The 26,654-nt window shown below is 39.8% G+C and overlaps 1 protein-coding gene across 11 annotated transcripts in view; it reads right to left on the bottom strand.

The window, feature by feature from the left end:
- Positions 1 to 26,654, bottom strand: part of NCOA2 (nuclear receptor coactivator 2) — a 249,769-nt gene that overhangs the window by 68,904 nt on the left and 154,211 nt on the right. The gene's annotated exons all lie outside the window — the stretch shown is intronic.

The raw sequence follows: 26,654 nt of genomic DNA, 5'->3' as shown, positions 1-26,654 counted from the left end.
AAAAAAGCATAGATGCACTTTTTCTCAGCACTTTTACTCAGTGTGAGTAGTCTAACAGCAAAGCTTAAAGCTGCCTCACTCTCATCCTCACACATAACCTCTTGTTAGCAAATCATGGTTTCCCTTCAGCATCAAGGGGACAGCCTGATCACCCAATCCCAGCTCAAACTGATATCAGAATCCAGTTCCTGTGAGAACGTAACAGACTTTGTTTCACTTTTACCACACTGGTGATATAAAAATCACTTAAATTTACGACACAGGACTAAGCTGACAGAAGACTGAAAGCTGTAAGCTCACTTATTCATCCAAGAACAGTGATAACACTAAAAGAAAAGGAGTACTTGTGGCACCTTAGAGACTAACCAATTTATTTGAGCATAAACTTTCATGAGCTACAGCTCAGGTTATGAAAGCTTATGCTCAAATAAATTGGTTAGTCTCTAAGGTGCCACAAGTACTCCTTTTCTTTTTGCGAATACAGACTAACACGGCTGCTACTCTGAAACCAGTGATAACACTATGTTTAACACTCTGAATACGATATTCTTTTCAGAATTTCCAACACACATTTGGCCTGATTACTCCCCGCCCCCTCCCCCCCAACTGTGGGAAGCAGCTTCTGTAAAATACTAGCACCATCATATAAGCCTTCCCTTCCCACGAAGCAGCAAAGCATAGCTAAACTTTAATACAACCTTTACAATTTTGGGGAACTTCTGATCTTAGAAAATGAAAGTATAGTATCTAGTGTTTCAAGTATTCTGACATTCCCTGAAAGTATAATTTGCACTCTAAAAGCCTAGGGGGCATTTTTGGGCATCATAAAACAAACAGTTCAATTAATACATAAAATAATGAATATGAACGTATCTTCTCCTACCTCACCATGGTTCTCTCTTTTGGTCTACTCACCTCTAGTATTAGCTTTCTCTAACTCCATATAACTACCATCTGGCACTATCCTCTGTGGTTCAATCCCCCACCACCTAGGCTAAATTGGAAGTATAAATGGAAGTTGAGGGTAAAGTCATGAAATAAACTTTGGCAAAAATGAAGTCCAAACCTGAGCCAGCAAATGGCCCAGCTTGAATCTGTTCCACCATGAAGGCTCTTTTCTTTCCCCATTTATATAATCTCCTCCTTACAAACTGTGCTCACAAACTTTGGTCATCACACCTGTGTTTTCCATAATTCTGTGACTGTGGAACTGGCTCCAGACCGGTTATAACATTTGTTTGCTGAATCTAAGCTTTTAATTATAAAAAAAAAGAGTTAGTCTTTCGCAAAAACAACAGCTAGCCTCCAAATATGAAATAACATGATATTATCCTAAACAGACAAATAGACAGCCTTAAACAACTGCTGTAAGGGACATTAACTCTTGGTCTTATGGTAACAATCTAAATGTCAACATTATTACTATTTCACTATTGATCATTTGCAGAAATATTGACCTAATCTTTAGGTTTATCCACTTGTGTTGGACACAGTGGTGAATGCTACTGAAAGAGGGGGAGATGTGATGGGACATCTAGTTTCTATCAAAAGTTGGTGGGGCTATGAACTAGGAATTGATGTTCTCTCCAAAATTTCAACCCACTTTCTGCCTCATAATAGGAAACAAAAGAGGAGATGCATTCTCTCAGAACCCCAAAACCTCAAAGATCAAAACCCACAGTTGTTTTTGTTTCTTTGTTTTTGTTTTTTAAAGCAACAAATGTAACAGAGTCCTATTCCTGTTCAGGTCACCTCTAATATGTCTATCAGTAAAACCACAGAGAGCCTGTTTGGCATCCTGATATTTAAGTGAAACCACCACAGAATTAAAACCAAGATTAAAATGGTTACCCCAGAAACCTTTTCTCAATCTATGCCTCAGCAGTGAACAGCAGAAATGCTCTAGGCTACCTTGTTATGAGGCTAGCTTCATTCCTCATGAAGGCCCCTTGGATCTGGAATTCACTTCTCCTGGGTCTGGCACAGTCTGCATTTGTGGACTTTCTGGACATCCTGCAAAGCCTAGCTTTTTTTCCTAAGCATTGAGAAGGTTAGGTGTTCAGGGATGGCAGGGTGTAATTTTGTCATTATGGAGTTGGTATATGGTGTTTAATTTGTTTTTTCTTGCGTGGACTGAGCAGTTCCATGTATACTGTTAAGTATGAATTTTGATGTTATATGAGGGTGCACAGGGTACTTATTTGCAGTTTCACAAACCAAAAGAATAAATTAAAAACCACATTCTCTCTCTTCTACTCCACAAGGGACACTAACATCTGTTTTCCCTGGGGGCTCTCCAAGCTCTCCAACCAGTTCTGCAGTTAGCACCTGATTGTCTGGAGAAGTAAGAGAAGAAGAAAGAAAGAAAGAAAAAGAAAATCACTGAAGACGGACAGCATGGGTGTCCTTCCTACCAAAAGACCTAGATCCAGGGAAAGACTGAGAAATTGTGACTCCTGCTGGTCATCTGAAGTTGCAGGTGCCAAGCACATCTCTGGACTAGGCCCCAAATTTGCTTCAGCTGATTCTCAACAGCATATAACATGAATGTTCCTCTTGCCCAACTTGGTTGCGGGACGCATTTTTAAAAGCTGGACTCCCATTTTGCACTAGGGAAACAAACGTGAGTGCAATTTTGTATCCTCAGCTACCTGTGTCTGCAATTTGGGCATTTTAGATGTCTAAGTGCCTGACTGTGCTCCCACATCAGGTATTTAGAAGTCTAAGGAGTACAAAATTACAGATGCATGCAACTATTTGCATCTGCCATTTTGTGGGTGAAAAAGAAAAAGGAAAGCTGGTTGAGGCTGATAGGAAAAACTGGGCATCTATGCCTTGCACAGAGTTACCTTGAATACATTTGTGAAGCATGGCTAGAAAGGGTTAAACATCCTGCAAAATAAATAACCCTCAAAAGACATGTGGGGAGGTAATGTTTGTGTTTTTGTGTATTTACATATATATGAGTAGGGTCAACGATGTAATCAACAGTCCCTGTCTATACTGTATTCTGATAATTCAGAGATGAAAAGAATATCCTAGCATTTAAATGAACTGTAATCACAGGATCTCTCTGTACTCATCTCTCTTTGAAATGTATAGCAAATAATCTGTGAATGGTGGAGGAACAAGCAAACTGCCTTATGTTAATTCTGTAACTAAGTACCGGTAATGGACCTCCTTCAAAGTCATCCTAATTACCTCTTGTTCCTGGATGAACTCCCAACTTGTCAAAGAGGACATGAAATTGCATAAAAGATCCTTGGGTCCTGATTCTGTCAGCTCAGATCTGCTTAGGCTTCATCAAGGGAAGCTTGAGCTGCCAAACTGAGGTCCCAGTTATACTGGTACGCCCGGAATATAATATTGGACATTGGACTATAACTTATGAACTATTCCTTAAAGAACTCTTTGCAACTACAAAGCTCACCATCTCAGCTATGAATCTGCACCTAAACTGATTGAACTCATGTCTGTATGTATACTGATCTTTTAACAATACTCTCTCTTTTGTTTTTAATAAATTTTAGTTTAGTTAATAAGAATTGACTGTAGCGTGTACTTGGCTAAGACCTGGAATATTCAATAACCTGGGAGGTAATGTATCCGATCCTTTGGGATTGGTAGAACCTTTTCTTTTATATGATGAAATAAGATTTTCAGAAATCATCATATTTGACTTAGGTACCTGGATGGAGGTCTGAGGCTGGATCACTTTAAGGGAACTGTGTTGTTTGGACTTCTGAGTAACCAGGTAATAAAGAAGCTGGTTTATGCTGGCTTGGTAAATCTAAGTATTGGAATATCCACCAGCTTTTTGGGGATTGTCTGCCCTATTCTTTGCAGTTCACCCTAATTGAGTGACTACAGCTGGCCCACACTGGGATCCCGGTCACAACACTCAGTTTCTACTGAGCTATTCTGTACATCAGGTTAGAAGAAGCAGATTTAACCATCGAGATTCGGAAGACATTTTACCTTTTCTGGTATTAAAGAAATGCTGAGATGACACTTCAAAAAACTCACCATAAAAACTGCTTATCTATAAAACCTTTATATAATAATAGAATGCTATACATCTATCTTGGGTGGCTTAGAAATCCATTATATTTATTTGGATTGGTGTCAAAACATTTTAATAAGAAGTGCCAAACTAAATGACCTCTGCTCTGGTACATTAGATACAAATATTCAGCATCCCTCAACCTAACAATGTAATTATTTTCTTTGATATGTGTGGAATTAGGACAGAAAAATATAAATATACTTTTTGGCACTTGCAAATTTGTGTTAGGTATTTGTTTATTTAATGAATAATCTCAGTTGTTTTGATAACTCATCTTTAAAAATAGCATTAGTCGATGTCTCAGTGGTGAGAGTCCCTAATTCTACCAAGATTTTGGCGGAGATGATGTTTTTGAAGACTTGAAATATAGCAGGATCTGATCATTTATTTCAAAACAGGGCTCCTTCACTGCCCCACGAACAATGTGTAGTCTTCAGGAAGTTAATGACTGTCCAATTAGTTCTTTGAAATATAACAACCCATAAGAGTTTTTGTAAAGAAAGATGTGAAGGCAAATGATCTTTTGGACTAGACTTCATAGATTAATTGTCAATTTAATTAAACATATAGGTTTCCCAAACTTGGGCCAAGAGAACATACTCTGCAGGAATGTCAATAATCTATCTAAACTCATTTTCTCCATTTTGCTCTTCCAGATGACAGTGAATGTTAGGAGAAAACAGATTATATCCTTTTACAAACACCTCATCAACATGATTTAAGAATAGCTCCTTTATTTTAGGGCACGGATGACAAATCTGTGATATACAAGGTCATTAACAGTAGCATGAAAGTTTCCTGCTGTATTTGCATTACCAATGGAAGATTTTCAACAGTCCTAACATGGTGCATCAGAAAGCTCAATGATGCTCCCTGAGATGAACAAGAGAAGGTCAAGCCAAGACTCAGACTCATAGACTTTAAGGTCAGAAGTGACTATCATGATCATCCAGTCTGACCCCCTGCATATTGCAGGCCACAGAACCTCACCCACCCACTCCTGTAATAGACCCCGTACCCTCTGGCCTAGTTACTGAAGTCCTCAGATCATGATTTAAAGACTTCAAGTTACAGAAAATCCACAATTTACACTATTTTAAATCTGCAAGTGACCTGTGCCCTGTGCTGCAGAGGAAGGCAACCCTCCCCCCAGAGTCTATGCCAATCTGACCTGGGTAAAATTCCTTCCTGACCACAAATATGGTGATCAGTTAGACCCTAAGCATATGGGCAAGACCCACCAGCCAGACACCTAGATGGAATTCTCTATAGTAACTTAGAGCTCTCCCCATCTCCCACAACAAACTGCAGGCAAAACTGGAAGGTAGATAATTGAAGACAGCTGATAGAAAACAGAAAAAACTTTAAATGTATGTGCCCATGCTGAGGGGATATAACAGCTCCTAATGCCTCCAACAGTCAATAATTCCTTTTCTAGATAGAGGTAGTAAGCATATTTAAATCATGCAAAAAACTGAGGACAGGTGAACCTTCCTGTCCAGGGCAGCCCAGTATTTGGAAAAGGGCAAACTTAAACCTTGCTTGTCAGGACCCTGTAAACAGTATATGGCCAAATCCAAAATCCATTTTTCTATCTCAGGAAATTCAGAGACTGAAGTGTTTTATTATTTTAAAGATGTCCAAAAGAAACACGACAGCTAATAATCTGCTTCTTCTAGGGGCATCTCTTATCCTTTTGTACATTATTCATGTAAGGACATATTTTAATACACAGGCTATATGATGCTCTGCTTAAGAACATTTTTATGTATTCTAACCATAGTTAATGTCCTCAAGGAATGTTTAAAGTACCAAATGACTGTTACGGAGACCATACTGGTTATTAACATGGTATTCGCCAATAGATTACTTGAAATCGAAAACTATCCCCTTTCCACTCACACCAGAAAACTTTTGCTCATCTGGTTGCTAAGAACGACATCTAGACAAAGTAAATCTTCATAGATGTTCCAAATAGATTCACCTGTCCTGTCAGACTTTAAAAGGCCTGCTACCGGAGCTGATGGGTATAAATGCTCTGCAATAGTCTGAACCATATTTGCCACTTAGGTGCTATGGGTTCCAGTTTTCTAGTTCAAAGTGATGAAGTAGTCTTCTTTAGCTTCAGTCCCCACTTGAATGCCTGACTCCTTCAGGCACTGCACAAATAGAAAAATATCTGAATTCAAATAGCTCTGCTTTATCTATTTCCTTTGGGTCCTTTATCATTTTTCCTCTGACAGGAAAGCTTGACCTGCCTTGAAAATGAACAGCACACTCACAAATAGTGAGCTATGAAAAAAGACTTTTAATGACTGGTGACTAAGTCCTGGTGCTCAAACAGCTAATAAAAAGCTCTGAGTTGAGATAAAGGGTATACCCTCTTGTCTGAGCTTCACAGAAAAAAAATAACTATTTCTTTTATAAACACCATAGAAACTTAAGACAACAAAAGGAAAGCAGTAGAACTGTGGTAGTACCACCAGCAACAAACCTGAGGAAGCCAGACCAACAACTCTATACATAGCACCCTTTGTCAGTCAATGAAAGGAAGGTCTCAGAGAAGCACGGTCTTCACTGTAGCACTGCTATACAACGAGCAAGCAGTCCTCCTCACGGAAGTTTATGTAGTACCTTTAGGTTTTATACTGCTCATTGACTATACTTTTTAACACCAAATATAATGGCCCAGACTAAGTGCACTGTAAAGTTTAATTAAGGTTCAACATCTCTAGAAGCTAGATACTAGTGACAAACAGCTTAAAACCTCAATTTTAACATCATAATTCTTAATATTGATCATTGCTGTATTCGTTAAGTCATCTGTATGTGATAACACATTCAACTGATTTGCTTAAGGAGTGCAGGAAGGCACATTGGAATAGAAAATAGAGACAAGGACTGAGGGAACTAGTGAGAAAACAATGAAGGAAGGAAAACTGGCATAATTATGGTGGAGCTGGTCCCAGTGCCACAGTTAAGACTGCACTTAGGCAAGGGAAATTAATAACTGAGAAAGGAGTGTAGAAAGAATATGGGAGGGCAAGAGAAAGAAGGTTGTGGGAAGGAGAAAAACAGTAGAGAACGGGGTGGGAGGGGAGCCCTCAACAGGAGAAGGAGAGATCATAAAACAGAAAGAAATTCCATCATGCCAGAAATACCACTTCTGATAGCTAATGACAGGAAATGCTTATGCCTGGGGGGATTCTGCGCCCCTGCAGAAGTGCAGAATTCATAAGGCCCACATTTTTCTGTGCCCCCCAAGCAGAAAAATGCAAAAAACCCCCATCTACTGGGGGACACACACCTCTTCCCCGGCAGCGCGTCTGTTCCAGCATGCCTGGAGCAGCCTCAGAGACAAGGGAGGGAGTCTAGGCATACGTGCGTGGCGAGAGAGAGAGAGAGAGAGAGAGACTCTGTACTTCTCCCTTGCTACTGCAGCTCATTGGCATGGAAGGGTAGGGCTTTTTATTATGCACGAGGCAGGTTAGAGGTACAAATATAACAGTCCTACGTGAGTTAATTGATTAATTCTCTGAGGTACTAGCAGCCTGCCTGTGTAGTTAGTAACATTGTTAAAGTTGCTGTTGATGGTTAATTGATCTCATTCTCTGAGGTAGAAATGTAGCAGCCTGACTGTTAATGTTAATGTTGTTAACGTTGCTATTGTTAGTTAACTGTTGCCATCTCAGTCAATTTCCCCAGGAGCATAAAACCTGTGAAAGTTTTAAGGCCCCTACATTGCCAGAGTGATGTAAAGGAGCCTTATCATAAATGACAGTAAGGGAATCCTCAGCTAGAAAGATGTATGTGGCACAATGGCGTTAGATTACAGCTCAGGATTTATTTTACTTACCCGTTTAAAAAAAAAAGACAAAAGACTTTGAGGGCAAATAAAACATTTACGAAACAGTCAATAAAATGTCAGGACAATCAAAATCAAGCTCTTCCCAAAGTAACCAACCAGGTTGAAGACAATGATTAGCAAAACTGTATGACTTTCATATGTGAAAGTCTGAGAAATTTAAAATGACATTCTACTTTTGTTTTTGCTGTTTGGTGTTCTGTACTGTAATTTAAATGAAAATCCAGGATTATAACTGGAATGCAGAGTATTAGTTACCAAGTATTTGTATCTTAACTTTCATGTGTTTAGGAAATGGTGAATAGTTATTGTGAGTTTTCTGAATATTTTCCAATTTTTCAACATCCTTTTTGAAGTGTAGACACTGTGACCCCCAAAACTTTTTCAGAATCACTGCTTTTCAGGATACAGGCTCCCATCCTGACCTACATTCCTTGTTCCTAGATGTGAGACATTTTATTTGGCTGTATTAATGCATATTGTTTAAACGAGCACAACTCACTAAAGTTTGTTCTGGTTAACTGGCCTGTCCTAGTAATCATTTATCATTCCCTCAGTTTTTGTATCTTCTAAAAAATTTAGCAGCAATGATTTCTTTCAGATTACTAATAAAGATATTGAATAATATTGGGTCAAGAACCAATGCCTGCAGGACCTCAGTAGAAACACCCTCTGATGGGATGTACTATGCCCTGAGGCCCCCGGATGGAGGCCTCGCAGACCTGCCACACCCCACCCCAGAAGAGGCAGTGGAGAGAATTCCCCAAGTTGCCCAGAGGGGCTGCAGGGAGCAGTCAGTCCTGGCCCAGCAGGCCCCTATAAAAGAAGCTGCAGTGCAGAGTAGAGATCAGTTCCTTGCTAGAGCTGGAGAACAGTGGATGGTGTGCCTAGCTGGCTGAGGGAGCTACAGAACCTCAGACAGAGCAGTGCTGGCAGAGACTGCAGGTAACACGAAGGAGTTCCGGGCTGGCTACTGGGACTCAACTCGGACAAGGCCCAGAGGTAAGGGTGAAGAATGTGCTGGGGCCAATGGGAAGTGGTCCAGCGAATCGTAACAGTGACACAGTTTATTTAAATGGACTTGGCAAATGTCTGCTATCTATAGGGTCCTTGGACTGGGACCTGGAACAGAGGGCTGGCCTGGGTCCTGCCCTCCCCACCACTAGCCATTGGGAAAGTGGTCTAGACTTTGATACACCCAGGAAGGGGAAATGAACTCCTTTAGTGGCCCAGCTGAAGAGCTGGGGCCAGAAAGGCCCACAAAGACTACATGTCTCCAGGGAGCAGGGACAATTTGAGAAAGCCTAGAAAGGTCTGAGAGAAAAGCCAACCGAATGGGACTGGTCCCCCACCAGACTCTTTCCCAGGAAGGGGTTTTTATGTCACACGCAGACAGAGAGAGAACGCAGGCACACCCACTTGGACGGGGGAGCTCGTGAGATTACGCACCCTCATCTGATGATGAATCCCCATTTAAAACTGCTTTTTGAGATCTATCAGTTAGCCAGTTTTCCATATAATATGAAATGCCAGCTTCTACTCAAGTTTAAAATGTGCTATATTGATTTGGTATACTGCAAATTTTTTTTATTAGTTATGTACCAATACTAAGCGCTTGTTTACACTTTATGCTACAGTGGCTCAGCTGCACTACCGTAGCACTTCAGTGTAGATACTACCTATGCCGACAGGAGGGATTGTGCTTTTCCTGTGCTAGACTGCCGAACACCATATGCATGAGGCTTGTTCAGGACACTGTTGTACCAAAAGATAGCCCTGAATATTTCCTTTCCATTGCTGTATAATATATACCAAGAAGTGACACACTACCCCGAATTATATAACTTTTGCTGATCAGATATGCAAGAATCATATGTTGCTCCAGAAAATATGCAATTTCTCATTTATTGTCAAAGTGACTTTATATTTTATCCAGAATATTTTAACAATGATGGCTCTGATAATTAACTCTGTCTCCTGGAATACAAAATGTCTTAATAACCATATTAAAAGAAAAAAAATATACTCAGTGCTTAAAGAAAATGTTGACATAACCATGCTTCAGGAGACAGAACCTGAATAGAAACTGAATAGAGATTGGGTAGGCCTCTTGGTTTCTAGTTGCTTTAATTCTAAAGCAAGGGACATTGCTATTTGAATACATAAAAAGTTGAATGTTACTATTCTGAGCACAAGGTCTGACAATGAAGGCAGATTTACTGACCTTAAGGCTGAAACTGGGGGTTCTGTAATCATTTTTGCCAGTCTCTATAGGCCAACCTAGGATCATTCCAAATTTTTTCATAAATTTTTATGAGTATAAATGACATGGGCCAGCATCATATTATTATAGCTGGAGACTTTAAGGACACTCTAGACCCAGTCTCTGATAAATCTTCTCCGCCTTAGATAAATACACTAATACTCGTCAGGTTCTCATACATGGCTGATTTAGGCTTACAAGATGTGCGGAGATTAAAATTACCCAATTTGCTAAGATTTTAGCAAAAGCTCTTGCTGTGTGACTAGTCAATGTTCTCTCACTCATTATACACATAAATCAGGTAGGCTTCCTTCGTAACAGACACAGCTCAGATAATTTGCGTCAACTGATTGATATTACTGGAGCTTCCAGAGATTCTAAAGAACCCTTAGCTGTCATTTCTTTAGATCAGAGATTCTCAAATTTCATTGCAACGTGATCCCCTTCTGACAACAAAAACTATTACATGGCCCCAAGACGGGAGACTGAACCCTGAACCCACCTGAAGCAAAGCCTGAGCCCCACCACCCTGGGTAAGGGGGCCCAAAACCAAAGCCCAAGGGCTTCATCCCTGTGCAGGGGACTCGTAACCTAAGCCTCACTGCCCAGGGTGGTGGGGCTTAGGCTTCAGCCCCGGGTGGTGGGGCCCAGACTTTAGCTTTGGCCCTGGGTCCCAGCCAGTCTAACACCAGCCCTGTCTAACACAAGACCAATTTGGGGTCCCAACCCACAGTTTGAGAACTGCTGCTTTAGATGCTGAAAAGGCCTTTGACCACAAAACCTGGGACTATCTTTTTCATGTGTTGGCAAAATTCAGATTCAGTAACCAATTCACTGCTTGGCTTAAGCATTTATATTCTAACCCGACTTCCAGGGTAGTTACCAATTGTATTATTTCTGCCCCATTTCCATTACAGAGAGGTACAAGACAGTCCTGCCCCCTTTCTCCTCTTCGGTTTGCTTTACCTCTAGAATCTGTAGCCATTACCATCCAAGCAAATCAACATGTACATGGTATCAGCGACAGCCAAAAAGTACAAAATTAATGTTCTAAGCCTATGATGCTCTTTAATTTGTATCTAAGCCTGAGGTTACAATTCCTAACCTTCTAACCACTATTAACAAGTTTGGACACCTCTCAGGATCATGGGCGCCAGGTTTGTATAATTTTTGGTGGTGCCCAGAATGGATCCAAGTCCCACCCCCCCACACCTATTTTGTAAGCCTATATATATCCTTAACCCTGTCCACCACCCCTCCAGCTGGGGCCAGGAGCAGGGCCATGTCTCCAGGAGGGGAGACCTGGATAGGGGTAAGGGGGCCAAGCCCCAGGCGCAGGGCCAGCAGCAGAGTCCTGGGTGTCAGTTGGGACCCCACATAAAACGTGGGGGTGCTGCATCAGCCCCACACCCCTAGTTCCCGCACCTACGAAAAAAAGTTTAAGCATGCCCTTCAAGTTGATATTCAGTGGTCAGAGATATTGTTCACATCAAAACGTATGTAAAATATAAGCCCAAACATTGTGGAGCTGGGCCCACGTTCCTAAATATTGGTGGAGCAGGGGCACCACGGGCCCATATAACTCACTGCCTATACTCAGGGATATACAATTAATTGTGGTAAATCAGAAATCTTAGGCATTGACAAACATGCCCACAAAGGCCTCTTCTCAAATTGGGATTTTCAATGGCAATCCTTTCACATTAAATATTTAGAATACTGATTCCCAATAATATTCAGAACATCCCAAAGATAAACATAGAACCAATTATTCCCCAAATGGCTAACAATTTGGGGAGATAGTTTGTTACCCTTCAGTTTGTGGGGTAAAATTAATATGCTGAAAATAAATGTTCTTCCAGAATTTTGTATGTCCTGAAAGGCCTCCCTATTTCTAGTCCTCAAACTTATTTTAAGAAATTCAATAATATTTTCAGAACATTCCTTTAAGGCACAGGTAAGAAACTTAGACTGGCTCTGAACAAATTACAGCTCCCCCTTTTTGTGAGAGAATTTTGTTTCCCGCAACTTGGAAAATTATCACATCCCCTTTTTGTTAAGCCAGGCATCTTTGTGGCTGTTAGATATGACTGTACAGACCCTACCTTGGATTCAGATTGAATGGAAATTGGTGATAGCCTCTCCCCCTTTCAGACATTGTAGGATCAAATTATAGATTTCATGGCTCCAGAGCTCCCACTACAATGGCTGAGACACAAGCTTGGTCAACCCTGGACAGAAAGTTCTGCTTCCGTCCATTCTTTCACACAGAAGCGGTCCTAGGGGGGTAATCCTAACCTTAATATCAGTGGCAAAACCTTGATGTGGAGGGAATGGGTGGAGAGAGGATTTATGACTATTGCAGCTAATTGACAATTATAAATTTAAACCATTTGTAAATCTTCTGTAGCAATTTGGTTTGTCCTGCTCCAGAGCATGGAAATATCTCCAGTTAAATTATTTACTTATGAATGTATTTGCCCTGGGAGCTCCAGTACTTCCAGAACTTTTATTATTTTGAAGGAATATTTTATTAATTTGAAGGATTTACTTAGCCAGCAGTATCCTTTTACAATTGACTGGCCTAAAAAACATTGCCAAAGATTGATAATTTGAGAGTTGCTTGGAATAGAGATTTGGATATACAGCTATCTTTGACCCAATGGAATACAATTGTACCTAATGTTAAAAAAGCAATTATAGATCTGTGAGTATGTTTTATTCACCAAAAGACACTTTTTCATACATACTGGTTCCCACATAGACTAATGGTAATGGTTCTCCTAAATACAGATCATCGCTCTTGGAAATGTGACTCCCTTGGTGCTACATTGGCTCATAAATTTTGGAAGTCCCCCTGTTATCAAGAATTTCTGATATGAGGTGGGTCAAAGGACCAATCTGATATTAGTTGGAGCCCTCCCCCTTAAGTTTCATTCTTGGATGTGCTCCTGATACCTGGAGGTTACTGGTAACCATGTGGCCTGGTTTCAGTGTGCTGCCCTGGTTGCTAAAAAATTAATCCTGCAAACATGGAAAACTTGATCCCCACCAAATATTGATGCTTTGCTCAGTGATATGGCTGATCTTGCGGCTAGCAAATGACTGGCATTCTGCAGAAAGGGAATACCCAAAAAATTCAAAGCAATTTGGGCTGACTTTTTAAGAGGTCTATGATTATTGTATATCATGAAGATAGATATGTTGCTTCCTCTCCCCTCCCTCTATCCTAACCCTCTGTGTTTATTTTATGTATTATGATGAATCTGGTATATTCGTTGTATTTGGAAAAATTAAATTTAAAAAAAAAAAAAAAAAAAAGCATCCACACAGACTTGTATCAAAATCACTAAACGTGTGAATTAAATCAGATTGTTATTTTGCTTCCAGTTTGCGTAGAGACAAGCTATCAAATTCATAAGACATTATCTTTTGATCGCTCAAATGTCTATAGTGCACTGTGAACCCTCAGGCGTTTTGGGCTCTCAGGGTTTGTCTACAGGGATGCTCAGGAAAGTTAAGGCAAATCAGCTAAAGACTGAAGTGAATGCTGTAACTTATTCCTCCTCCAAGGAGGATTCTGGCTTGTCTACGGGAACATTTCTTTCCCGGCAAGCTGGGGTATGAATCTACTCTGCACTAACCTGCCATGTACTAACTGTCCACTGGGCCCCGCTGAGGTGCATTAAGAGTTCATTAGCGCACTTTGATCTAGTCCTGTTTCAGAGAGCACTGAAACAAAGCACGCTAATGACTTGTTAATGCACATCAGCAGGGTCCACACAAACAGTGCACGGCAGGCTAAGGTAGGGTAGATTCACACCCCCGCTTGCTATGAACTCTGGCCAGACCTACACTAAAAAGTTAGATCAATCCAGCAACATTGCTCAGAGGTGTGAAAAAATCTACACCCCTGAGGGGCATAGTTAAGCTGATTTAATCCTTGGTGTAGACAGAACCCTCTTGTCGCTGTAGTGAGTATCTACAATGAAGCACTACACCTGAAGTGCTACTGCTGGGTCACTGTAGTGGTTTTAGGGTAGACATAGCCTGAGTCTTTGGGCTTGTCTACACTAGCACTTAAGTTGATGTAAGGTACGATGTAAGGTGTGAAAAAGCCACACACACCCACCCCCCACAAGCGATATAAGTTACAACGATTTAAAGCAGTGTCCACACCATGCTGTGTCAGCAGGAAATGCTCTACCACCAACATAGTCTCCGCTTCTCATTGAGGTGGAGTAATTATGCTGACAGGACAGTGCTCTCCCATCATCATACTGCGCCTTCACCAGACGCGCTACAGCAGCCCAGCTGCACCACTGGAGCACAGTAGTGTAGACTTGCCTTTTGTGTAGGTAAATCCTAAATTAGAGAGAACTGAGGCTGTTTAACTCCTGAATGACAACATCCACACCTTTAGTTGATTTGCCTTAAATTTCCTTCGTGTCCCCACGTAGACAAGACCTCAACATAGCTAGTGTAGCATCCCGAACAGTCATAGATTCAGCAACAGTTTTTATATCACTTTCCACTTTTCTCAGAATGCATGCATTTTACATCAGACACACTTTTAAAAACAACTGAAACAATAATTTCCTGCCATACATTATACCACTATGGTTTCATGAAAAAGCCTTCGAACAAGGAAGAAATAGTTAAACGATTTGACGTAGTAGCATGATGCACATCCAGAAGTAGAAACTGAAATTACTGTACTCAAAAGCAGCTCACTTTCTAGAACGTGGTTATTTTTGATACACTGTATTCATTAATATTTTCACCCTCTTACTCTACAAACTTTCATATGACTCTAGTGTTCTGAGAGTTTTTGTATAGCTTGTAACAATTTATTCGTAAACTTTAAGTCAATATTCATAAGCAATCAATCTTCTAGTGAAGTTGAAACAAATCAGATATCCATTTCTTTTTTGTTGCAACTAAAGCGATGTGGCAAAGTGCACCTCCCCAATAAATATCTATTTTGTGCCCATTTTTTGTAAAGAAAATATGGCCTGTTTTAGGGAAATGAACAGCCACGACTCAGATTGTAACGCTGAGAAAAGTTACACGATAGCCAGGTTTCTTATAGTAGATGATTTTTTTTGACTGAGTCATCATCACTACCATGAAATTAATTTGCTATTCCATAAACTCAGCCCCACCACGGCAGCCTGTATTCTTATACATTAATGCCACGACTCATTTATAAACCTGCTTAAGACACTACCCAAAAGTTGGATGTGGAATGTATTAACCTATTTGCCCTGGTAGTCCTGGCACCATCAAGATAATGCCTTTTATTCTGCATACTTTTCAAGTGTAACAGAGGCTACTAATGCAAAAAGTAAGTTTCTATTCTTTCTACTGTACATTTGGTTTACAAAATTTAAAACACTAATTAAATATTTTTCCAGGGCTAGCTGCACATTATGTTTGTGCTTTAGATTTGGCACAACACATTACCAAGTAGAAGCTGTAAAGTTTCAGAATTCTTGGTGCCCTGATTGAAAACACAAGGAAGACAACATGCTTTCTGTCGGAAGAAAGCTAGCTCCCATCAACTCACTCTGTATTTCCCAGTAGCCAAATTTGGCTGCAAGTGAAAATTTTATTAAGATGATATTTTAAAATAAAGAACAGGAGTACTTGTGGCACTTTAGAGACTAAGAAATTTATTAGAGCATAAGCTTTCGTGGGCTACAGCTCACTTCATCGGATGAATAGAATGGAACATATAGTAAGAAGATTGTGTGTGTGTGTATATATATATATACACACACACACACATATATACATATATATATATACACACACACACACACGTGCGCGCGCGCGCATACAGAGAAGGTGGAAGTTGCCATACAAACTGTAAGAGGCTAATTAATTAAGATGAGCTATTATCAGCAGGAGAAAAAAACTTCTGTAGTGATAATCAAGATAGCCCATTTAGGTACAGAGTTTAAGCGTAGAAGTTTCTGGTTATCAGGGAATAACGTAGAGATTATCAAGTGGCGCGAAGTTCAGTTTAAGATCGGTTGGTGTAAGGAATACATAATCTGCAATATTACATACTCCAGGCTAACAAGAAGAGTGAAATAGGAGGAAGACAAACCTCCATCTCACCTACGCAAGGCACTTGTGTGTATTTGCTTTTCAACGTTGGGAGACAGTAAAGAACAATGGATGTTCTATGAGGATTAGACATTAAAACAAAACATTTACATGGCACTATTCATAGAAGTTACATAACAAGGTGATAGGTGCCTTAGATAGATCCAAAAGATCTTATTAAATATGATAATGAACTCAAACCCATTTAACATCCCAAAAAGTATGGCAGCACTGGAACAGCATGATTTGGACTTTAAACTTCTTTGACCATGCTTTCCCCTACATCCAAACAGCATAAGAGAGACAGACAATACTAGAAAAATAAAAAAATAATGATAGATTTATATCTTTAAAATATTTTACATTCATGCCCTACTAGTCCTGAAAGATAAAAAGCAAAACAAAGCAGGATGCAGTCACAAATGAGTTAGTTTTCCTGTTATGCCCTGCCAGTAATCGCTATTCTTTACTTGAAAAAGACCATCTTCCAAGAATATGGGTTAATTCAGCTTCTCTTCAAGTTTAATGCAAGGCCACTTCTGATCTAAAGCTGTATACTCATTTGTTAAAACCACAGTGGTTATCTGATAGTGATAAAGCTGAAATAACTGAAAAGATAGGTTTTCCACTTCAAGTATATTGTTTCAGGTATAGCATTGCTCAGCTTTTTAATTCTTAGGCTTAACAGGAAGCTCCTGAAGCATTCTGGTTTTGGCTACTCTTAATCTATACTGTAGTCATTTACATGCTGCACAAGTGACCGACAATATTGAAAAAGGTAACTTTTCAGTGTGAACCTCTTTAGATGATCTCTGCTCTTCAGATGATCTTGTTCTTAGTTTCTTTGCCAAACACCAAAATTGAACAATCTCAGATATCTCATCAAATTAGGTGACAAGTTAATGGTCCCAGGCAGATCAGAAAGAAGGATACATTCATCCTGAAATATTAGGGTCTTGTGTACACTAGAGAGTTTGCCGGTACGGCATATATTCATTCCCTGAGCAAATTAAGCTATGCCAGCAAAAGGCCTGTTCCCCCACCCCATTATAACTTCATTTACACTAGTACCTTTGGCGGGTGAAGCTATATCAGTTAAGGTGTGATTTTTTTAAAGTAACTATGCCAGCAAAACTTTCAAGTGTAGACCAGTCCTAGGCTTTTACACCTCTTCTCATACAGGAGTAAGCTATACTGGTATAAGCACCTTTATACCAATAAATGCCTCCATGCTGGGGGTGGGTTGTACCGCTTTAACTATACTGACATGGTTAAAGGGGCACAACTTTTATGTGTAGACAAGGTCTAAGCCACCAGTCTCCAGGTTACGCAACTCCAGCAACATTAGCAGAGACCTATGAAATTTCACACTTACTGAGCATGCTGCCTAATGACTACAAAACTTTCATTTCATCAGAGCCAGAACAGAAACTGACATTTTTGCATTATCCAAATGCAGCTTAAATTGTTTAATGAATCCGTAATTCTCTGAAGGCTAGGAAGTAGCAAAGTCAACCTAACTGGATATTTCACCAAAAAGCTTTATGATACACAGAAGATTGAAGCCCTTTTCAATGCTCCACCGTAGGTAGAGAAGACAGCAAGACTAACAGTTCTTTTGTAAATTTTACTCACACATAAACTGCTTTACTTCACAGAACAAATTCCTTTGGCACTTAGAACTCAGGATTAAACAAAACCCTATCAGCATGAAAATAAGGAGCATATATGGAACAGCATCCATACAAGTCTTTTTTTAAATCAATTTTCCCCCTCCAGAAATTAATATGGATAAAACTGTCAATTTTAAATGCGTTGAAACCTCAGATGTGATTTACTTTAATTTATAGATCAAATTCATCCATAGAACCATTTGCATAATTTTTGTCAGCATATTAAGGCCCTAATTTGGCAAGGTATTTATGTACATGTGTAACTTTAGGCACATGAGCAGTTCCACTGACTTCACTGGCACCTCTTAAATGCTTAATGTTAGGCCCCAGCTTAAGTACGTTGCTGAATAGGGGCCTAAATACAAAGCCTGGCAGTTTAAAAGAAGAAGTAGCTAAAGTCCTGATTCAGTATGGCTTTATGAGTGTGTTGTTCTTCCAATTCTGGAGAAAAGAAACATTCTGACTGCGTACTGAAGGAGGCATAGGAATATCCACTTGGTTCAGAGTGAAAGTCACAAAAAAATATTCATTAGGGATACAGAAGTATTTATTCAGTCTTTTAATGAATAAAAAGGGTGGAGTTTGTTTTTGTGTTTTGTGTGCAGGTCCAACGGCTCTTACAACCCTATTTTTCCCAACTTCTTCTCTTTGTTTTTCGTTCACAGGATGGCACATACAATTCAGGGTCTGACTTGTGAGGCTTTTTTGAAAATGAAAGCTGACAGTTTTAATGTGGATATTAACAGCTAGATTGATAATCACCATCTTGATATCCATGCAGCTCATTACTGCATTTTTAACATGCTGAGCACGAATGTTCTTCCGTGGACTTTGCACTAGTAATAAAGCAGCAGAGGCTGGCGACAGCTGTAAGTCGGGAGGCAAAGCTGACATGTAAAGGTGCATTTAGAGCCAATTTAGCCATGAAAGACCTGCGTAGGATCTGGAACAAGAAGGTGAAACTGTACACAAAAGTACAGATTTATCAAATCTGTGTACCTTCAATTTTCTTATAAGGATGTGAAATATGGACATTGCTTAAACATGACATCAGGAGGCTGGAGACATTTTATATGAGTTGCCAGAGGTGGCTACTGGTATAAGATGGTTTGATTTTATCAGTAATCGGGATGTATCATTGAGAACTGACCTCGAGAGGACTGAAGTCAACATTGGCCATTGCTGACTGGCCCTTTTTGGTCATATTGCCTGCCTCAGAGATAATGTCCCTGCATATCATGCTCTGAAGATCGGACTTGAGGACAGGAAGGGATACGGCCTGGTCACAGACTGGTGATGGCTATGCGGGCATCTGCCATTAAATTGACTGCACCAGATCAGCAATAATCCTGTGGAGCTCTTAGACATGCAGACCAAAGCCATACAGTGTGGTTACAGACACTAGGCACTACAGACCTCCACTGTATAGGCATGTGGTTGCAAACATCCTGCTGCATATGAAAATCAAAACAGGACAGGCAAGTCCCACCGTAGAAAACCTCCACTATGGGAAAACACATACCACAGTGCTGACAGCCTGTATCAACTAGGCTAGAATACAGACTACAAAATTACTTTTCCTAGGTGTTACTGCTTCAAATCCACTGAAAAGAATGAGCTAAAGAATGGAAAATGTGTTGAGGGAGATTAGGGGAAAAAAAAACATTTAATAACATTAAATTATCATGTAACTTGTTTCAAAAGTCCCTCATGGAGAGTGTCAGGTAAACTGAGCTTCCTTCATGGTGTCCTATCTAACTCGATAGCCCAATGACAATGCCTGATTATACCCGTGACTTTGCTCCCTTCACATAACACCCATTCATGCCTGTCCCCAGAAGCATATTTGGGTATATGGGTCAGAACCTGAGACCCTTCAAATCCTATTCCTTGCAGAGAGGCACAGGTGTATGATTGGACTTCCTGACCATGAGGTTCAGATACTGGACTGGCATTCTGCTTGCTTCACAAGGTTATTGAAGGACTGAAATAGCCTCTCTCCCACTGACAGGATTGGCCTAACCAGCTCAGCCTCTTTCCCACCTGACCCTCCTCTTGGCTCCCTCCAATGCATCCTTTCACTTGGAACCAATGATGATACATTCATGGCTGGATTCGATACCCACTTTCACCTCTCTTTGTTCTCTCCTTATCTTCTCTCCTGGGCTGCAAAACCCTTGCTGTCAGTCTCAACTAATGGTCTGGCTTCTGGTTCCCAGCCATTATTCATTGGATCCACATGCAGGCAGCAGTGCAATATCCAGGAGTTTCAGGTTGGTTTTGCATGGGACAGAATTCAGAAAACAAGGTATGGACAACAGGACATGAGATAGGATAAATGGATGTCCCACTGTTGTGAGCTCCAGCAGCAATATGCTCCCTGGTATCATCATTCTCATCTTGGAGGCAGCTATTTGATGACAGATATGAACGGTGAACTGACAATTTGTGTAAAACAAGACTAAACTGCATCAAAATATATTGCTTGCTGTCATGTTCATATAGTCTGAGCTTTTACCGCAGCAGGCCTAGATAGGTGCCTGAAGAGCTGGGACTGTGGACCAGGCCAGGAAGGATATCCCTTGTGAGTGCAGGAATTTTGTGTCGTCTACTAAGGGTGAAACACAGATCCTCAACAACATTACAATATAAACTGCTTGTTTCTTCCTAATGGCATACACCTCTTGGAAATCTGCTCAGTCATGGACTGAATCTTGGCTGAATTTTTGGGAGAGGGGTATGCCAGTTACAGTTGAGGTAAGCAGCATTTCTGATGCTATATCTTCACAGATTAATCATCCAGTTAGGGTTACAATCAATGGTGGGGTCTCATGATCCTGCAGCAGTGGGAGGGAAACGTTTAAGATTAAGCATAAAACTACTTTACCGTACCAGTGGGAGTGGGCAGATTCTCAGAGCAAGGGTCTATGGTTTTCTTAGTGAAGATCTTACTGCATGCTTGTTAAGGCTTGGGTATCAGAAGATTCCATTTGGCCCTTGGTCTGTATTATACAACCAGTGACAGAGAGGAGAGGCCTTCTTCACTGATAGTTCACTTCCTCTTCGCCCTTGGAGCCTTTACCAGGATATGTTGTCTTTAGACAATAGGTGACATTTTCAAAAGCACCTAAGTAACTTAGGCTCCTAAGTCTCAAGTGCCTAAGTCATTTTTGAAAATTGGACTTACACTGTTAAGTCACTGAGGGTATGTATGTCTGCACGCTGAGTGGCAGTGAGTCTCAGAGCCTGGGTCCAAAGACTCAGACTGGCAGGGCTCATGCTACGCTGCTAAAAAAAGCTGTGCAGATTTTATGACTCAGGATGGATCTCGGACTCTGAAGCTCACATCCAACCCTAGGCTTCAGGGCTTGAGCTCTAGCTGGAGCCACAATGTCTACACAGCTATTTTTAGCCCCATAGTGCAAGCCCAAGTTGGTTGACCCAAACTCTGAGACTTGCTGCTGCAGGCTGCTGCTTGATGTGTAGACATATCCCTTAAGTATTACTTTACTCAATATCTTCCTTAAGTACAATCCAGTAAAGAAATAGTCACGGTTGCTCTGCATATGCAGTGGTATCTGTCCTCAAAAGTCCCTTCCCTCAGCAAAGGCTTGATTTTCAAATAAAATATATGCAAATGTGCACCTAATTTACTTGTGCAATTACTGCTGTGAGCCCTATTCTGGTACCTGTGTGAGCAAATACTTTGTTAGGGCTTGTCTACACTGGCAATTTACAGCGCTGCAACTTTCTCGCTCAGGGGTGTAAAAAAACACACCCCTGAGCGCAGCAAGTTTCAGCGCGAGGAAGTGCCATTGTAGACTGTGCACCAGCACTGGCAGCCGCGCTCCCAGCACTGGTAGGGGAGATTGGATTTTTTAGAGCACTGGGAGAGCTGTCTCCCAGAGCTGTGCTGTGACCATACAAGCCACGTTAAAGCGCTGCCATGGCAGCGCTTTAGTGTTGCCAGTGTAGACTAGCCCGTAGATTCACCTAATTTAGCCTCTAAATGACAGACAATGTGTTTTGACATTTCTATCAACATACCAAAATAATGTTAACATTTAAACACAATATGCTGATCTACAATAACCCTTTCACATCATACATGTACAATAAGCTGGGAATTTTGTTCTCCTATCGTTATAAGAAATATACAATCAAGGAAATACCATACACACATTTGCATTTGGGATTCATTTGAATAAATATTTTACTTGATCTTCCTGCTGAAATCACAGCATGCAATTTCTCACCCTACCTGGATATCCCCAATCTTCTGTCCAATCATTGTAAAATAATACAATCAATCAGAGACCTCACAGGGAAAATAAGTTTTCTTGCAGAAGCTCCCCTTTTTCCTCCAAGGTACTAAAAATATTCCACCGTTATGAACACTAGTTTCTAGGCTAGAATTACATGCAATGACTACAGCCTACAAAATCTTTTGACTGATCCAATGAAGTTAGTTACACAGACATGTTCACTTGTAGTCACGAAAGCTATAATAAAACGAATCTGTGCAATACTGCATTTTAAAAGGGTTTAAAATATCGTTCTTTTCTAAGACGTGACTACAAAAATGTTGTTCATCAGTCCATATTTAATGTCTCTCAATAATCTACATATCAAATGTACCAGGATAAAAGATAAATAGTATCTTTTTTCTGACTGCCCACCCTGCAAACTCAACCTGGGAACTGAAAATCAAGCTACATTTTTTCTTTCTTGTGCTTCATCACCTGTGAGAGAGATTCCACTGATCAAATTTTGCCCTCAGACAGCTGAACGACCCACTGCTTTTCAGTGTAGTTGCATGGTGTAAATGACTGCCTTGTAATTTGAACTTAATAACCAATTCTGTTTATGATGCACAAGGAGGAACAGAATCCAATTCTGTCTCTCAGCTTTATTGGGTCTGCAGAATAAAAAGTAGTAAAAACTTAATTAAAGTAATTAAATCCAACTCTGAATACACACCAGGAACAGATCTGTTGTTTTTCCATTTGTCAGCTGTCTCTTTAGGGTCTCTACTTAAGTTCATGTTTATGGGGGTTCAGCAGTGTAACAATATAAAAAACGCTTGACTATAAGGAAACAGCATCTTTTTAATCTCAGTCTTAGGGCTTGTCTATCTACAGGTTTTGCACCACTTTAACTATACCAGTTTTGAAGCAGATGCAGTGAAAGCAATACAGCTCCCTAATGTGAGTGCAGTTATACTTGTATAAAGGAGCTCATTTTGGTATAGTTCAAGAGGAATAAGCTATACTGGTATAAACACCTTTATATACCAGCATAACAGCTTCCACACTAGGAAGTGTACCATTTTAAATATATCACTGTAAAATCACACCAGTAACCAAACTAGCTAATCAGTACAAGAACTCTATGTAGACCAGGCCTTAGAAGTACAGAATCAATTAGTAAGACTTGGAGATATTTAAAGCTTATTATATTTATATAATGAATGCAACCAAAGCTCAGAATTCCCAGTCTGACATGATGAAGTACTTGCCAAAAACATGAGGCATTTAAAGCAAAATTAAAATCATAATTAGCTCTTAAGTATGTTTGCCTTGATTAGGTTCCTGCTTTCTGTGATATTAGGCAGAGATATATTTGTACTGTATTGTGAGACTGACTTTTATGTTTAATTTGTGTAATTTGTGTTTGGTAACAGAATGTCCCTTGTAAATCAATTGCTGCATTCCAGCCTTTCTTAAAATGATAAGTAAAAATTAAGCCATTTCCACTGAGGTACCACCAAGATAAATTTGCTTCCATCCAGAAATCTTCAAATCAATGCTGTAGTATCATCTGACTTAAAGGAATGCTCAGCAAGTCCTTTAATCACTATTTCTAGATCCTGAGACATTGTTAATTTCATTTGAAGATTTCAGTGTTTTGCAATACCCCTGAGAAAGGATTAAAGTCTGCTCTATAACAACTATAAGTTTTAGGTAAAGGCTCAAATGGCCAACAGATACAGTCTAATTGTTCTCAGGTGAAGACTCACATGGAACAAATCAAGCTCATCTAGGATAACTCATTGAATGCATATCTTTCATTCCCCCAGGGCTGCAAACTATTACCACTTGTTGCAGTAATTATTATTCATAATATTCTAGCCTGCCTCAGAAATGTTTGCTCAATTATTTATACATCAAGCCTTTGAGCTTTGAAAAGTAAGTACATAGTGGGCTTCTGTAGATGCTTTGTTCTACTGTTATCTCATGTTGACTAAGTAGTGCATATCTGCATATGCAAATCAGATGCAAAATTACCTTATATACATAAATCCATTGATCTATTAATCTAGCTAAGGATGTTCATGGAAGAGGATGCAGGCTCCCCTAGCAGCCCACAGGCCAAAACGTCTCACCTCTTCTCCCATAGCATCAAGACAAGCTGTAAGAGCATATTCAAGTAGCTTCATGAAGCTACCACTGGACTCCCCTCACTTCAAGAAGCATGTTATCTTCTGCTGAGTGGGAATAGGGAGAGTGAGACACCAAGCAAGAGCAAATAAGAACCAAAAATAAAATTTTAAACCGTTAAAAAAATGAGAGCAAGAGAGAGAGTCAGAAAAGCACTAGAGAGAGAAAAAAGTGGAAAATGGGGCACATCCATCTGTCGTAGGGGGTGGTAGCTCCACAAGAAAAAAAAAATTGGGGGGCACGATCCCAGCCACAACTATTAGCCACAGAAATAAACTGAGAGCAAATCATGTTCCCACACAGAACCACCCTATCAAATGTAGGTGCCAATCAGCTCTGAGAAGTCATTGAGATAAATTGTTACTCAAACATGAAATAAAATGCTCTCTTTGTCATTAAAAGATAACATTTAGGATTACTGTATTCTGGCTGACCCATTGGTACGGTAATATTCAAGACAACTGGTGGCAAAGCTGCATTGTTTATCAAACCATATTAAAAATAACATTCATTTGATTATTATTTCATAAGAAAAATAGCTACTGACAAAGCAAATATAACGACTTCATTGTCAACGGACACACAATCTGCCATTCAGGTGCTTTACGTAGAAAGGGAGTGGACAGAGGCACAGTTGATTCACACTGCTTTTTGTCAGTAACAAAAAATATTACTAGCTCTTTTTGCTTTGCTTAATTTCTCCCAGTTGTTCTTCCTTTAGCATTCTTTGTTTAATTTCTATAATATATATTTTTAATTTTTTTCTCTTTAGGCTCCCTTGATTTTTCTGAAGGCCATTGCCTTTCACCTGCTCTATGAACAATCCAGACACCTCTCCCCAAAGCACTGCCTGATTTGCGATATGCGGGAGAAAAAATGAATTGCACAAAAAGTTTTCCAGTATTTCTGATTCAACTTTTTAAACCAAACAGCAAGTGAAAGACTCTGGTGACACTGTAAGTGGCTACTTCTGTGATGTGAGGAATGGAGAGAAACAAGGAATTAAATTTGGCATGTGACAGTGGGAAACTTGCTTTCTCAATGTCTTTACAATCTGGCCTCCCACCAATTCAGGAGAATCCCAGATACCCATCTGCAGTATTACCAATCCCTCACATTAAAAATATCTTAAATCACAGCACTCAAAATCACAAGATTGGCTTAAATTCAGGAGATTTAAATTTGGGGCTAATTTGTATTTATCCTCTGGTTTCTGAGCCATTAGGGTACACTCGTGACATTTTCAAGATTTTCTCCACAACCACGAGGATTTTTTTTTTTAAATGAAAGCTGAGATTTTTACATATTCAGAAGGGTTCAGGAGTCAGGGTTATAAGAAAATCATCCAATATCACAAGGCTCATAATAGAATCACAACAGTTAGCAACACTAATAGGCTGTTTCTTTGCTCTTACACAGTAAAACTTTTCTGGTGGCACCAACAAAAATATCTTAAAACCGACTGGGACAAAATGTTTCCTGCCGCCAGAAAATTGCTGTTATGCAGTACAGATGTGATCACACCCAAGTTGTGGTGAAAACCGAATGCAACACATATCCTGGAATATCTTACTTCTTAATTAAGACATCTGGTTTCTAGAACAGACATCATCATATTTTCATGTCTCCATTAATCCAATCTCCAGTTGCATCAAACTACATATCATCCTAGCTATCTATTACAAGGGTGATTCTATTGCAGAGTCTCCCTCAATTAAGCATCCTAGAATGTACAGCTGTGTAGTTCTTTATTTGCACACACACTTGATATGGAATAGGGAGCATCACCTTCCCTAAGAAAGTTAAAGCGGTGAATCCTGTAATATTGATAATGTGAAAGATATAGATGAAAGGGTATGGAATTTAAAAGAATGTCTCCAAAAACAGATTATAAAGAGATAATCTCCTTTTAGCCCTAAAATAAAGCAACATGCACATACTTCAGGAGTACAAATTGGCTCCATCCATTCAAGGTACTGTTCCAGCCGGTCCAACTTAGATTGACTGGCATCACAAAAAACATTTAAAGCCATTGTTTCTTAAAGTTTTTTCTTTAATAGGAAAAAATTACAAAAGAAAAGAAACAGCTGATCTCCTAGACAAACCCCGGAAGCAAACTGTCATGTTCTCTTGTCTAACATTTACAATGGAATTCTGACTAGAGATTAGGGTACTTTTAAATCTATTGTAGTTCAGGATATGATGTTAGAGTTTAGGGGACAGGGATAGTTTA

The sequence above is a fragment of the Chelonia mydas genome, chromosome 2 (assembly GCF_015237465.2).
Source record: "Chelonia mydas isolate rCheMyd1 chromosome 2, rCheMyd1.pri.v2, whole genome shotgun sequence".
NCBI classification, from domain to species: Eukaryota; Metazoa; Chordata; order Testudines; family Cheloniidae; genus Chelonia; species Chelonia mydas.
Note: the sequence above shows the minus strand (reverse complement) of the source record. Positions and strands in the feature narration are given on the sequence as shown.